Source organism: Grammomys surdaster, unplaced genomic scaffold (genome assembly GCF_004785775.1).
Source record: "Grammomys surdaster isolate TR1022 unplaced genomic scaffold, NIH_TR_1.0 64, whole genome shotgun sequence".
NCBI lineage: Eukaryota > Metazoa > Chordata > Mammalia > Rodentia > Muridae > Grammomys > Grammomys surdaster.
In genome coordinates, this window is record NW_021604566.1 from 5,090,561 (window position 1) to 5,107,248 (window position 16,688).

The following is a 16,688-nucleotide window of genomic DNA, read 5'->3' on the forward strand; positions in this document are numbered from 1 at the left end:
TGGAGGCAGAGGCAGGCGGATTTCTGAGTTCGAGGCCAGCCTGGTCTACAGAGTGAGTTCCAGGACAGCCAGGACTACACAAGAAAGAAAGAAAGAAAGAAAGAAAGAAAGAAAGAAAGAAAGAAAGAAAGAAAGAAAGAAAGAAAGAAAGTAAAAATGACTACAATGCTGTGTGATTCCAATAATATTTAATTCCAGAAACAGCAAAATTAGATGGTAAAAATACCAGGGATCACCAAGAGGTTGAGGAAGACAGAGAAATGGTTAAGCATGTGAATTACAAGAGATTTTTAGACATATTATGTGATACCATAATAGTAGATACATGATATTAAGCATTTGTCAAAGAATATAGGACAGAACATTCTTTTATATGTGTTGCACGCATTTGTATTGTCTATTATCTGTTTATTTGTATATGTGCTTCTTTTTCCCCAGCTCCTATCACAAATCTTCCAAAACCCTTAAACTGTAGCTTTCTGAGTGGCAAGGGTCTTTGTTACCCAAATGAGATGGTTTATGGCTCTTCTGAGGTGAAGAGCTCTAAAGAGCTTCCAGCTGGAGGTAGTCACTAAGAGGCCAAGCACGAGGTTAGGGCTGAAGCTTTCGGCCACAACCACTGACAACCAAAGAGGAGAGGTATGAAGTCTGAGTTCCTGCACATGACCAAACCATGAAATCCCAAATAAAACGTCTCTGCATGACCACTCCTGGAGCCTTTGGTGGATAGAAAGTGCTTCACGCAGGCCAGTTCCACGTGGGTAAGGGCCTTTGCTAGTTTGATCTCCAGATCTTAACTTTTGTACTTTTTCATCTGTCCAGCTGTATCCTCTATAATGAAACTACTCTCACAAGAACAGTCCTCTGGGTGACTTTGATGAGTCATCCCAGCTAATTATTGAGCCTGAGGGTGGGGGAAGGTGAGTACTTTCAAATGTGTGCCCTAGTTAGAGAGCTCTGTGAGCAGCATGGGGAAGATAGAGCAATTTTGTTGGAGATCTCTGCTGAGCTGGGGTCTGTTATGAACTGGAAGCACTCTGAATCAAAGCTGAATTAAATACTAGAACACTCAGTGTCAGAGAATTGTCAACAGAATAGAACATAGTGTATAACACACAGAGGGCTCTGATGAAAACTGTGGTTTTCAGTTAAAATTATATCCATCCTGACTCATGCACTATACTAAAGTTATTACTGCATAAACATACATTTAGTATGGGAAGCTGTGTTAAGAGTAGAGGGAGTATATGTGAACTCTCCATACTGTTAAGTAAAGTTTCCTGTAAACACAAAAGACTGTTGTTTGTTTGTCTTTCTGAAGCAGGGTTTTTCTATATATCCCTCTTTGTCCTGTAACTTACTCTGTAGACCAGGCTATCTTCAAATAGATCAAACCAACCTCAAACTCAGAAATCCACCTTTCTCTACCTCCTGAGTGCTGGGATTAAAGGCATGTTCCCCTACATCTGCCTCAAAGCACTGCTTTAAAGAATAAAAGTAATTTGAAACTAAAATAACTATACAAAGCTCTGATAGGCATTTGATGAAGATGGAGACCTGAAGCACTACAAAATGACACTACGAGGGAAACGCTATTAGCCTAGGAGTTCGCTAATGCCTCCTTGGAGATGTAGCTTTTAGCCCAAAGAGTTGGAATTAGCCAAATGACTAATGGGGTAAAAGTGTTCCAGGCAAAGGGGAAAGCTCTGGAAAAGCTTTGCAGTTGATGAACAGAACCTTGATGCACTCGGCAGCTGAAAGGCCACTGTGCTTAAAACACCAGGATAGAAGACAAATGGCTAAGATGAGGCTGGGCAGTAGGAAATGCTTCCTGAATACAGAAAGAATGACCAGGTTGCATTAAAGGCACTGCTCCGGCTGATGCGTGGAGGACAGATTACAGGAAAAGACAAGTCTACATTAGGACTTTCATGTGGTCTGGCCCCCAAAGACTCATTCCTGATCAACTGTGGCAGAATTTTTCCTGCCCATTGTATTTTCAGTGGAGCTCAGTGATTGGGCAGTAGAAGAGGTAGGTGGAGCTAGAAGTTGGGAGGAGAAAGGAAGAAGGAAGAGAAGAGAGAGGAGAGAGGATGCCCGGGGATGTACATGTGTCTCTACCAGTCTAAGGTAGTTATTCTTATCAAGGTTAGGTTATTGGGTTAACAATTCTAATTGTGTGGGCATCTTGTGTATTGATTATTTGCTGACATATAAATCTATTTGGTTAATCTTTAAGCATTAAGAGTCTTATTTCTACCAGGTACCTTAAGGATGGCGGTTATTGTCTGGGGTTGAGCTAAGCACTATGAGAGTGGCAGAGTTGGCCATGCTTAGAGCCATGGAGTCCATGGAGCTGACCAGCAGAGGCAACAGTCATGCCAACATCTCATGAGTCCCTGGCCAGAGCTCCTGGCCAGCCATGGCCGACATTAGTGCAGAAAATTAGAGCAGAAACATAGTGATCAGGCCCAGAGCTAGCGAAGCCACTTGCCTCATCTAACACCTCCTGCTACTACAGATCACCAATATGGTGGGATTAAGAAGTATTTGGAACCCTTAACAGATGGGGCCCAGTTAAAGGTGATGGATCATCCATACTCCTGGGAAGAAATTCATACCCGGCTTGTAGAATTAGTTAAGTTAGCTAACATAAAAGACCAACTCTCATAATCGTCCATGTAGTCTTCCTCTTCTGAAGTTAGTGACTTCTTTATATTTAGACTAAATTGTGACACAGGCAAGTAGATTCTCACCAGAGCCTGAACAGATGGAACTGTCTGATATCTTGGACTTTCAGCCTCCAAAGTGAATAAAGTTCTAAATGCCCAACTTTAGGTATTTTGACATGCCGGGAGCCAAACCCAGGAAACTACCTGCTGTCCCAAGAGAACCTAGGAAGTTACCTGCTGTTCTAGAAAGCCTAGTCAGTAGAAGGTTAAGAAAAGACATTCACAGGTCTCAGGCCCCAGGAACTTAAAGAACGTCTGGTATTTCCTGGGAGCTGGATACAAGAATGGGATGGTCTAGGGCAATAAGGATATGACAGTGGGATGGTCTAGGGCAATAAGCATTCAATAATGGGATAGCCCTAAGCAATGACCCTCACCCAAACTTCCCAGTTTGCTGTGTCTTTATAACCTGCCATTTCAGAGCTTGATCAGAACTCCAGACTTGCTCTCATTCCTTGTGTCTCTTGTCCCTTCATTCTTTCACTCCCTTCCCTAAGGTCTCGTAGAATCCCCGAGGGCTGGGGCATTGACATAGCAGCTAAAAGATGGACTAGTACAGGACACCTCTACAGCAACAGTTATGTTTCGATTACTGAGGGTCAAGATGTAGAAAATTTAAATTTAAATAACTTTAAGGAGTTATGAAGAAGCTTCAGCACTTCCCCAGAAGCCCCGGGCACACAGAGGACCACCCCCCCATTCCTTCCTGTCACCTGACTCTCCCAGTCACCTAACACAGCCAGTGCCAAAGGCCTACAAATTCTCATTCCAATAGCACCCTCATCCTGGGAATGACCATATCAGCCTTAGAACAGATAAACAAATGCAACGCAGCCTTCAGTCTCCATGCTGCCTGAAGCTGGCACCCTCTCTGATGGATGGCCAACTCCCCAACACAGGTGGCTTATGGCCTTTTAAAGAGCAAAAACCATACATCCATAGAGAGAAATCATGCCAATTAAACATTCCCGGACAGCTGTGACCGGTTTGTAAAAACATTATAGCTTCTGTTATCCGCCACTTCCTTCCCCCATGTAACCTGCTTGTATATGTTCCCTACACTAGACACGGGCTGCAACTTTGCTTTGTGCAATTTGCGGTCCATACCTGGGTTTGAAATAAAGGACTCTTATGTATCTCTATAGAGGATATGGGAATTCTTTGAGATCTCTTGGAGATCCTGAGACCTGAGCATAACAGTTAGACTTCATGATTGTTCAGATTTGGATTCATTACAGGGAGGTAACTAGATGATTCCCAGTGTTTTGACGTAAGCAAGCAGTGGCAGACTTTCTGAAGCAGAGTACACTGAAATGAACACATAGAGGAGACAAGATGATTGGAAGTCCGTAGGATTGATTAGGTCTGAAGGAGCATGTGCATTAGCAGTTGTGAGTTTACTAATGGCATCTCTGAAAGATGTCTGGAAAGACGGCTCAAAGGTTAAGAGTATTTGATGCTTTTACAGAGGATGTTGGATTAGTCCCTAGCACTCAGAAGTTTGAGGGAAGTGGATCAGGAGTCCAATTCTAGCCTGTGTCACATAGTGAGACTTGTCTCCAAATTTTTACTATACACGACTCTCGCACTTGAATAATCCTTATGCAAACATAGTAAGATTAAAGTGTTATTACTTTAGGCCCAAACTTGAAAGCATTATATGAAGGGCCATCAATGGAACACTCCTTTGGCCAAGAGACTAGAGTCTTTGGCCAGGGTTGAGAGTCAATTGCCTAGCCAAAGGGCCACCACTTGGGAAGGTAGAAGACATCTTAAGAAAGTAGGTTTACCTTAAGCCATGCTAAAGAGACGGACAAAATCATTCTCCTTTAATTTCTACAATTCCTGCCCCAGCACAAACTCTCCCAGAGCATAGCCATGCTGCTTAAACCTACCTGCTTTTCTCAATTATTTGGAAGAGTGTAGCTTTTTCTTTTCTTCCTTCTATCACTAGCACTGTATGGACTTCACTCTCCAAAACACCCCATCTTCATCATGAGTCTGACTGTCCCATATTGCTGACACCTTGACAGCTAAGAAGCATAGCAATTTCCTTCCCTCTTCCACTCCCCTCCTTTGAGTAGCTTCTGAGGTTTATAGCTTTCTGACTAAATGAAAAAAAAAAAAAGAAATAAAAAAGAAGGAAATGACTGTCCCTATGTATGGTGGAGAAGAAAGTTTGTGATAGATATGTGAGAGAACATAGCCAGAGACAGGGACATCTCAGAGTTCAGAATAGACATGATCCTGAGACAAGTGAGGAGAAGGGAGAGAGGAAGGAAGAGGTAGAACCAGGTATAGCACCCATGAGTCCCAAAAGAAGAAGGGTAACCAAAATTTCTGGATTATACAGAGAAGAGCAGCTGGGGGGCAGAGAAGCCCAGCCTCTTGTGCTGGAGAAGTTTAGGGTAGGGTATGCCAGCCAGGAGGGCCTTGTGACAGGATGGCCCTGAAGGATGCAAGGAGAAGCTAAGGACCAGGTGTGCTCTGATACGTTAAGTAGGCAGAGTTTGTAAAATTAACTCCTACCCTGTGTTATTTTCTTTTAAATTCTAATAAAATTGTCTCAATTTCTGTTTGATTCTATTTAAAAATTATTTTATTATTTTATTTATTCTTATTATTTAATGTGCATTGGTGTTTTACCTGCATGTTTGTCTGTTTGAGTGTGTCAGATCTGATGAAAGTAGAGTTACAAACAGTTGTGTTATGAGCTGCTACGTGAGTACTGGGAATTTAACTCAGATTCTCTGGGAGAGTGGCCAGTGCTCTTAACCACTGAGCCATCCCTGTAGCCTCTTAAAATTATTTTATTAATGGGAGTAAGAGGTGGCTCTGGCTTCCTTGGTATCATCTAGTGACCCTAAAGGGATCCCTCTAAAATCCAGCATCAACCACAGTTTGACTACAGATGGGATTTTTCAGTACCTTGATGTAAAAGTAGATCTGTGGCAACGTTCTCGTGTCTCCGCCAGTCAAAGATAGTTGGTATATCTAGGTTGGGTATTGGCTTACACTTCTGATTGTATGGCATCTTGTTATTGAGCATTACCAAACTTATAAAGCCTTTGATTAACATTTTTAAAAAGTTACTAATTTAAAAAAAAGAATGAGGCAGGAGGGTGATGGAATACATGTGACAGGAAATCAGATGAGGAGACTAGCTGGAGGAAGAAAGAGAAGGGCAGAGGGAAAAAAATCAGAACTCTAATGACACATGTATGAGGATGCTGTAATAAAACCCAGTACTTTGTATGTTAACTTAAAATACTAATAAAGAAAAAAAAAAGCAAGGAGAAGTAGAGGGGATAGGATAGGGGGTTTCTGGGGGAGGGATGGGGAAAGGGGATGACATCTGAAAAGTAAATAAATAAAATATCCAAAAAAAAAAAAAGATCTGTAAGTGTATATATACTCTAGCTATCATTCTGGTAGAGCATGACCAACCAAGCACATAGCTGCTTATAAAAATCACCTTGGTGTCTCATGCTATGCCTACAGTACAGTACTATCTCCTTAGTATCTCATGTTATGCCTACAACACAGTGCTATTTATTTGAAGGGAGTAGAACTGCAAGTAATTATCAGAAAAATCAATCTTCAGAACTGAGAATTTCCTCAGTTCAAGCTGCCTGTAGCTACTAAACTAGTATTGTTTCTCTCTAAAGGTTTCCTTTTACCAGAAAGCACAGAGGAGTTGATCACGGGTAGGTCACATGCTCTGCTGAGTGATATAACTTCCTCTTGCAAAAGTCTCAGTCAGACGCCAAAGCAGCTTCCCGAAAGTCCTTAGGTCAGCCTTTGTTCTAGAACACACACCCCTGAGAGCACTAGTTATAGCAGCAAGATTGTAAACATTTTGTTAAACAATAGACCACCTAAAACAACCCCCAGCTGCCTTCCTCTGGGGGGAAAAACTGTTGATGTGTTTTGCTCTGGTTGCTGTGTTTTCATATTTTTTTATTTATTCTGTGAGAATTTTATACATGAATGCAAAGTACTTTGATTACAAACCCCTCCAACTCGTCTCAGATTCCTCCCACCGATCCCCCTGCTAACTTCAGGTCCTCTTCCTGTTCTTTGATAACCCAGTGAGCCCACTCATTGGACAAGACACTGCATGGTGACAGCAGTCGGAACACCCGATGAGATGAGGACTTTGAGCAGGTCTCAGTCCAACCCTATCCTTGCCGTTTACTCAAGTCCTCCACCCAAGCAGGGTTTCCTTCCAGAACATCTAGACCTCTGTAATGTTGCAGCAGTTAGAGTTCATAGCAGTGTGAATACTGCACTAAGATTGTAGAGCCTGTGTGTTCCACCTGTTAAATCCCACCCACCTGAGCAAGGGTAACTTCCTTTAAGAACATCGATGCTTCTCCCCCAGGTAGTCATTAACTACCAATACTTAGCAAAGATGGGTGGGGTCTCTCCCATTCATCCTGAAGTTATGACTGACTAGATCTTGTACAGGTTTTATACAAGCAACTGCAGCTGCTGCACATCCTAGAGAATCTCATGGAGAAGAGACTATAGCTCCGAGAAGAACTATATGTCTTTTGCATGACATTCTAAATGCACAAGGGTGGCACCATATTTAAAAAGAACATTGAAGGTTGGTAGTGCTGCTCAGTGGTACAGTGCTTACCTACTGTGAGAGCCTGTGGGTTCAATAACTAAACAAATAAACAGCACAGAGAACATTGAAATAAATCATTGTGTGAAGCCTAGGTATTTATGAAGATGAATAATAAAGATGGAGTTAGCAGGATGATACCTGTGTAAGTTATTAAGTCCCCATTGCTAAGCTAAACATTACAAGGCTATTTTTAAAGTTGTTCTATCATAGCATATGCTTTCATTGTGAAACGTTATCTATACTATAGAGTTACATGACCCATACCTCTTAAAGGTGGTAAAAACAGTGTTAATTAATGGAAGGCATGTTAAACACAACTTGTACAATATAAGTTAATTTCTACAACACTTGTGTCCCCAGACCTTTTAATCAAACCCTCTTAAGAAGTAATGTATTGGCCTCTGTCACCCCTTGTACCTTGCCCCTCTCACCTTCTACCAGGGATTGACTGAAAAGGACTCAGGCATGTGAGGCAAGCATTTTCTGTCTTCTGCTTTTCTAAGAAACTAAACTTAAATTTACTTAGTTTTGAAATATCTTACCTCTAATAAAATATATTTTTAAGTATATTTTTAAAAGTTTAAGTAACTTGTAACTTTCTCTAAAAAGGAAGTTTCAATCATTGCATGGGTTGATGGTGACTCAGTCACTGTGTTTCAAAAGTCTATCTTGTCTAGTTGGCTGTCATGAATGATACTTATGGAGAAAGAAAGTTCAAGAAGTATTAGCTCATTTGGAACAAGATTCCTGTAACAGAAAATAAAAAGAAGCAATCAATAACGTGCAAGAATATATTACAGTAGCTTTGATACTGACTGTTAGTTAGAAGGATGTAACACACTAATCTTGAGGGCAATTTTTACAAGAATACTACAATACTGGGTAGCTACTTATACTCAGCTTAAATTTTAATAATCTGGAGCCTAACTATTTAAGAACACTGAATAAAGTCATTAACAAACCTGAACACATCTGTCCTTTACCAAGTGTGTGCCATGGTGACATTAGTGGCGTCATTTATTGATCGGTCCCTTCCTAGGACATGGCCAGAACTTCTTCAATGTGCTAACGTTTTTTGCTTCCAACTCTGAAACTCTCTCCAGGACTCTGCTCTAAGCTGTGACTATACACACCCTTAGGAAAGGTGCCAAGGCTCATTTTCAAGTTATTCAGAGCAGATGTTCCAGATGCTCAGCTCAGCCATGCATTTATTTACATATCCAGGGGAGTACAAGCTTTCCAGTCATATTCCTATAGAAAGTCATGCAGTTTTTATATTTTCCCATGTGTGGAAAATTGAGCAACTACACTAATCCAACCATTGAATCTTAGCCTTCAGCTTTTGCTATAGCCTTTATACAGTTTTACATTTTAGCAGGAGTGGTCTTTTCTTCCTGCTGTCTCTTGAGTATTAATCATCCAGTCATCTGACTGGGAGCCGCCCGAGAGCTGAACTGGCTTTGCTTTTGGTTATCTTTGATCCTGGAGCAATGCCTGAGGAATTGAAAAGGTTCCTGTCTGTAATAACCATATTTCCTGCCCCACCCCCACCCCAAGTCTATACTATATTTTCACATCCTAACATTTTAGACCTCAAGGTTTCTGTGGTCGTGGTGTCTGGAAAAAAGTAAGTTGAGATGCTTCTCTTTGCCTGTTCAAGTTCAACCATGTGCTATAGTTGTCCCAGAAGAAGACGGCCACCTCTCTTGCAACATTTGCAATGACATCTAATTGTTACATTTTTAACTTAAGTTCATTTCTTTGTTGCCAATAAAGATGATTTTTAAAAGATTATAGGAGGAGGTAGCTCAAGACCACCAAAGGCTACAAATGGAAGCCAGAGAGCCCCGTGCTTCTGGCTCTTGTATAAGAAGCTCATTCCTCATTAAGGGTTTTGAACTCTTCTATGATAATTGGCCCTATGAAGAAGCCCTACATCTCAGTGCACATAAGTGATTCAATGCACAGACATCTATGTAAGAGTCCTAGAGAGTCAACAGGTGGATCTTGGGAGCAAGAGGTATGTGGGACTCCAGATACTGTACTAGAAGACAGAAGAGTTAGACCAGCATTTAAAGCTAGAGTCTACATGAAAATTCCTAGTAAGAGCAATGTGAATGAATCCCAAGCAGAGCTGTCACTGTCCTTTCTAGGAGAGAATACAAAGATGGGGTCCCGATCATGTTTTGGGAAGGTAGATTGATCAGCTAATCTAAGTCATTGGCATAAAACTGAGATTGTATTCTATGTTTAGCATAAATAAACCTATTCTAAGTATAAGCCTGGGAGCTGGAGTCAAATGCTTATAAAGCATGAAGAGATGAGTTTGGCCCCATAACTGGTTAGGTCGGTACAGGAGAATGCCTGATGCTTGCCTATCAGGTAGCTTAGCCTAACTAGAAAACTCTAAGTCAACCAATGAGACACCCTGTTTCATAAACAAACAAATAATAACAGCAAAATCACAAGGTGGCTGGTTCCTGAGAACGAATGACACCCAAGGTTGTCTTCTGGCCTGCACACATGTGTGTGCAGATGGGCACATACACACATGTACTCTGCACATATGTACACAGAGTACTATTCTTATTATTTAAATCCCAAGAGCAATGCTGGGACCCATAATCCATTCTACATAGTGAGGAGATACAAATACCCTTAACTGTTTTTAATGTTTCTTTGTTTGTTTTGTTGTCTTTTTTGTTTTTGTTTTGCAAGTCAAATTAGAACTAGCTGTCCATATCCTCGCATATTACTTATCCTCGTGTCTACACAAAAGTTAGGTGTCACTTTTCTTATACTCAGAACTATCCAGACACATTATGCCCTCCTGTATTGTGGTTTGTGGTTCCTTCAATTTCAGTTATGGATAGTAATAGTAAAAATGCACACAGCAATGTCTAGACGTAAATAAGTCACTAATTTTGAATTGTTCTTTTGGATATGAGATGAAATCTCAGACCATCTGCTTCCTCCTATTCTGCCCCATCTAAGGCATGATTTGCCCTTGTTTCAGTGTGTCTTCGAACCGTGTCCACTCTGCATATGCCACTTTACTACTAGTCCCTTTAGTCACGTTGGCTACCAGACTGACTCTGAGATACGCCAAAGCAGATGCATCAGTCACCCTTCCACAGTAGGAACTAGACATCACAATGCCTACAGCATTCATCTCACCTCTCATCTTAGCCCAGCCTGAACAACATGGCACTGGTGGTGGAATCCATGTGGTGGCTACTTCATATCCAGGGAACCGTGAGTAATCAGGAAATGGAGCTGTTATGTAACTTATTATGTAACCAGCTCTGGCAAGACGCCACTTTTGTGTGATTCTCTATTAAATTTCTCTATCAAATGCTACTAAAAGGCGCATGCTCACACCTGCCAGTGGCTCTGCTGGCAGCATCATCCACACATCGTTTTTAATCTCCCAGCTCCTCATGACTCCCTGACCCCCTGGACTCTGTCTCAGTATTTGGCATAGGCAGCATTGTAGGGTAGGACCCCAGGAATAAGTGAACCATATTCCACAGTGGTTGAAGGAGGCATGAAGGAGATCTGCCCTTAGACAGCATTTGATATCCTTTGGTAGCTTTTCTGCCTACTGGGCTCCCAGCAGAAAGCTGGAATGAGATGGACAGATTGTCCACTTCCTGGGAAAAGTCTCTCGAGGTCCTGATAGATGCCCTGACTGGATAAACAATAACAAAACAACAACAACAAACCAGATAGCAGCAGAAAAGATATGCTGACTGGCCATAAAGACACCCTGCAGTAGGAAGCCAGTGAATGAGCTAAGAGCTGTGGAGAAGCTGGAATCCTGGGAATGTGATTTAGAACACTAGCTACCTAGGGCCTACCATCTAAGTTGAGGTGGAGTATAAAGAAATACCACACCTACTGTTGTAAGCTCCACTGGCAAAAAGCCAAAGACAGAGCAGCCCCTGGGTCAGTGTAGTCAGGCACAAGGCACATGACAGCCACAAACACATGATCCACATTTCTTATAATCACACAGAACTGCAGCAGCTCTGAAAGCAGGACAGAGTCCAGGGGAGCCAGTCTCTCTTGCTGCACCCCTACAAGGTAGGTCCAGGCAGTGAACTGCAGAGGGGTAGAGAAATTGACCTCCATCACCACCCATCAATCGTTAAGGAAATGCTTGCTTGTCTTGTGACCACAGAATCTGGGAGGACACTTGATAATGAGCTGGATAACAGCTGGAACTGGTCTGATGCTGACAAGTTGCCAGGGACTATGCATAAATGGACTTGTACAGTGTCTTTATTCAGATAGTAGGTGAAAGGATTTCACGGGCAGCTTGGACAGATCACAGCAGACTAGACGGTTCCACGAGGGGAGGTTTATTAAGAGAGTGGGAGAGCGGGAGGAAAGAGAGAGGAGTAGAAGAGAGCAGAGAAGTGGAGGCCGGCCATGACCACATGGAGAGGGAGAAGGGAAGGGAAGGGGGGAGGGGAAATGGCAACCTGCAGGGGCGGGGTCGCAGGACCGAGATAGAGAGAGAGAGAGAGAGAGAGAGAGAGAGAGAGAGAGAGAGAGAGAGAGGAGGGGCCAAGCAGCCCCTTTTATCCTGGGCAGGCCTACCTGGCTGTTGCCAGGTAACTGTGGGGAGGAGCATACCTGGCTGTTGCCAAGTGACTGTGGAGGTGGAGTTTAACAGATTACTAACAGTAGGGGCTATGCTTGATGTGATCTCCCAGGGGCCTGACACAAGGCATTTTAACCACCAGAATGAGTGGTTTGATTTTTGTTACTGCTCTGGAAGTACATTTGGGTCTTTGGCTGAAGTACTATGTAGGCTAGTGTGTACAAGAGGTGACCACACCACTGGGCACATAGAAGGACAGAAAAGTGGACAGAGCACCATGAGCTATTCAGATGGCCCCCAAGGGGGAAGAGCATGGGCTAAGTCATCCTCCAGGTAGAAGTCAGGAGCACAGATATGGGTAGAACTCATTCTAGCTGGGATAGGAAAGAGGATAGATCACCAGCCAAAAGAGGTCGTTAGTGTTGTGGAATCAGCTGAATCCTACCCCTTTGCTCCCCTCTCCCCTCTCCCCTGTGGTTTTCAGAGGTTACTTAAGAACATGGAAATGAAGTCTGGGCCAGCAGAAATATGAAAGCTATTTCTCCAGGCTTTTCTGGCACTACTTTGGTTGGGTTACCTTGCCCTTCACACTAGGAGTGTGGCTGAAGTGCTACACTAGGGGGACTCTGAAGACCAAAGGCCTCATGTTCAATTGTCCACCAAGGTATGAAGAGTGTTGGCCCCTATTGATACTGGAATTGACTGTATTTTAGTTGATGGGAGCCTTGCTCTGTTTCCTAGGCTGACTGCCTACTTAAATGGCTATGGTGGCTCCACAATCAAAATCACCATGACTTCCTGGCCATACACAATATATGTGTCTCTAGTGGCTGAATATATGCTGGGAGAAGATATCTTCTGAGTGCTGGCAACCCTCCAAATGATAGCCAGTGAGTTTACAACATAAGTAAGGGCTGCGAGCCAGTGGTATGAGGTCATCCACAGCACTACCCACAATCCCTGCCAGTCTCCCGAGCAGGGTTCAGGTAGGCAGGTGTGACCTAAGGAGCATGAAGAGATTACTCAGACTATTTAGTGATTAGAAGGAGCTGATAATAACACAGACAGCACGGTCCCTTAAACTTCCCTGTGTGGCCACCGCAGAAGGCGTTGGAACCTGGAGAATGATTGTGGGCTAAAGGGAACTGAAAGAGGCAACGCCACTCATGTGTGCTGTAGTGCCACCATCATGGACTTGATGGATCAATTGATTTGTCCTTGGGTTGATACCACCATGTGGCAGATCGGGCAAAGGCTCTACTCTCCAGTGTCATGGTCCTGGAGAGTAAAGAAAAATTTGCCTTCACCTGGAAGGGTGATTCAGGCTCACAGCTACTGATTCCAAATCTACCAGAGAATCAGAAGTTGGCATAGTATCATCATTATAACAATACAAAGTGATTGTTTTGGGCTGTTTTCAGAATCCCAAGTCCCAAGCTACCAAACCATGTGGCAAATGGTGAGGCTAAGCAAATACATCAGACAAAACAATGGAGGTTCACCTTGGGGCCACCTTTAACAAACAGGAGTCTCTGACAGTCTTTCATGTGACTGGCCATAAACCTTTACTCAGTTTAGACGTATGAGGGGATGATAAGGGTTAGCCAGTATTCTGTGGATACAATGGCCAGGGACAGAAGAGTCTGCTGTATGGCTGTACTGGTGACTAGGACATACCGGAAGCAAGGCCATGGCATAGATAAATGCCCAATGGGAAATAGGTCTTCTGAAGGAAGGAGTGTATAATACCTTTCAGCAATGTTTTGTACCTTCCTCCCAGCCTTGAGCAGGCCAGAAAGACCTTGTTTATCACAATAGACCTAGTAATAGGCCCTAGGTGGAGTTACCCACCTTGGCTGTACATCTTCCTACAGGAACTTAGAAGAATAGACTGCCCGCTGAGCTTGTTTTGTGATGTAATCCATCTGAAACAAAGGATGGGTTTGGTAGGGCTTTCCCTTTAAATAGAAGAGCTGACTATTAAACTTTGAGCCTTGATCAGAAAACTTTGTCTTGTCTACATGTTTCTCTCACTCCTCTGCCTCCTTTTTTCATTTCCAGCCTCCCTTTCAGGTGAACCCAGTTCGTCTGTGGCCACAGGTGGCTACAATGTTTTATGTGTGTCCAGGCAATCCCCAAACAGTAGTAACTGGCAATAGAGCCTAGTTGGATCAAGGGCAAGAAGCACCCCTCAGCGCAAGGCAAGTTGACTACATCAGGTGCCTTCCTGCATCTGAAGAGTGTGCTTATGCCGTTGCAGGTACTGATAGGATGGCAGGTCTCTTGTTTGCCGATCCTATTGCCCATGACAGAAGGCAACCACAGCATCTCCACTAACCTAAATTGAACCATCCTAAACTATTTACTGGTCGAGTGCTGTTCTTCTCTATAGTGTTGCTATGGACGATGGGTCCTAGAACTCCTCCTGTAGGCAGTTCTAATAAGGTGCCCGGGATATGCAGAATGAAAGGAATAAAGACGGTAAGGTCAAGATAAAGGTTTAGACGTGGCACCAGCGTGGACATCCAGAGTCGCTTGGTTAAGATGGCTGCTACTAAATGTCTGTGGAATCATAAGTAAGCAATAAATGCCACTAGTATATAATTCTTTATATATAACCCATTCTGGAAAGAAGCCACTTTGGAGCGATTATGTAAAAGTGTCCCTGGGAGCAAGGGCATATGATCCCACTCTGCATAAATTATGTCACATTTTCTAGCAACTGCACACAACACCTTTAATTATCTAACTCCTTACTAACCCCCATCCTTGGCACTCAAGATGGGCTTGTCAACACTGTCTCATCTCCCAGGATCACAGGAAGATGGTAAGTAGTCTATAGATAGTTCGGGAGAGGGGAAAGAACTGTCCCTAACTGTTACTGCAGTCAATGCTGCTTGCTCTATCTTATTATTAGCATCTTACTTACATTCACTATGTCTAGTTCATAAAATAATTTATGTTACAGGCCTGTATGGATGGAAAATGCATAGTATATAAAAAGTTAATGCTGCCCCAAATTTTAGAGCATTGCAGTGTCCTGAGGTGTATCTTATACATAAGGGGGAACTGCTGTGATCCCTCTGTTCTTAGCTCTAGTTTCCATCTTCCTCCTGGCAGTTATCTCTTAGTTCAGGGAACAGATGAACAAGTTGCATTCTAGGAGGCCATATGGCCAACTGCCTTTGACTTTGCTGTGTGTCATCCTGAGCGTCTCCCCCACAGCCCTCCTATGTTGAGTTGGAAAGTCCCAAGCCTTTCCTTTGCTCTCTGTGTAGGCAATGGACTGTCTAGCAGCTTCTTGAGAAAGAGACGACAAAGAGACAGGCTTACAGCTTTGCCTTCATAAAGATCTGAATCTAGACATTAAATAAAATGAAGCCATGGAAGGAGGCAGGGAGTGAAGCAGGCTAGAAAGGCAACCTTGGCTGAAAAACGGTGTTAGGATGTGAAAGGGGACTATAGTATCAGTTCTAGTTTTCTTTCTTTTTCATTGTAATTTCTTTATAAAACCTCATGGGTTTAACAAAATGCTTTCTACAAAAATACATGCTATAAACAACATGGCAGATGGCATACACAGGCTGGAAGACAGAACACAGTGTTCAAATAAGAGCAGCAAGCAAAAGCAAGGCAGCTATTTAAAAGTATGCCAAAAAAAAATTAAATAAAAGCACGTCTCCTTCCCAGTCTTACTCTGAGATGGCTTTGAAGACAGAGGCTTATTTCCACATTTTTTAGGTAGGCGTGTGTGTGTGTGTGTGTGCACGTGTGTGTGTGTGTGCGCGCGCACGCGTGTGTTAACATACCAGCTTTATAAAAGTTAAAAGTTTGAGTAATGGGCTATCACCATTTGTGAAATCAAGAGAGATTTTTTTTTCTTTTTTCTTCCCCCTCCCTCCCTCCTTCTCTCTAACCTTTCTTTGTTTTCTGGCAGCTTCCTTATCTGTCATCACACCTCACTAATCATATAACCATCAAGAGACTCATAGCAACTCTTGAAAACACTAACACAAAAGGAAGGCGCCACTTTTAAGGTTTTCTTACAGGCTTGTGTATTGTTGAAGCTTGTTCTGTAATTGTGGAGAAAGGCTGTCACTGATTACATGGGGGTGATGCACAGGGGACATCCCATGCAGAGGACTCAAACTGTGTTGATATTATTACATTGCATTGTTTCCCCATTTATTAATTTCATGTGAGCCAATTCACATGACTTAAACACATGATGTTCTATGATGGTTTCCACTCGCCATAAAGAGAAGCTGCTTTGAAGAGGGTTGGTGTCTGGGAGAGAGGAATTTATCTTCTCTTGGAGGTTAGTGCTCTTATTGTTTATCCAATATGAAGTGGCCAGCCCTGAAAGCAAACATAAGCAAGCAACAAAAACAGACTCAGCAAGTTGTATTTATGTGTTTCTGCATGCATATTTGTACACACACACACACACACACACACACACACACACGAATATAAAAGAAAAAGAGGCTCTCAATTTATCAATTTTGGGAGAGGCCTGAGAGGAATTGGAAAGAGGATTCCTGGGTGGGCTTGGAGGGAGAAACAGGAGGGAAAGTGGTATAATTCTATTTTAAGCAGATGGTAATCAACTAAACCCATGAAAATCTGCAACCTATATTCTGGGTGAGGCACTCTACCGTGACTCAAGCCTTGCTGTGGCTCTCTGTTCATTCTTACATGTTTATATACA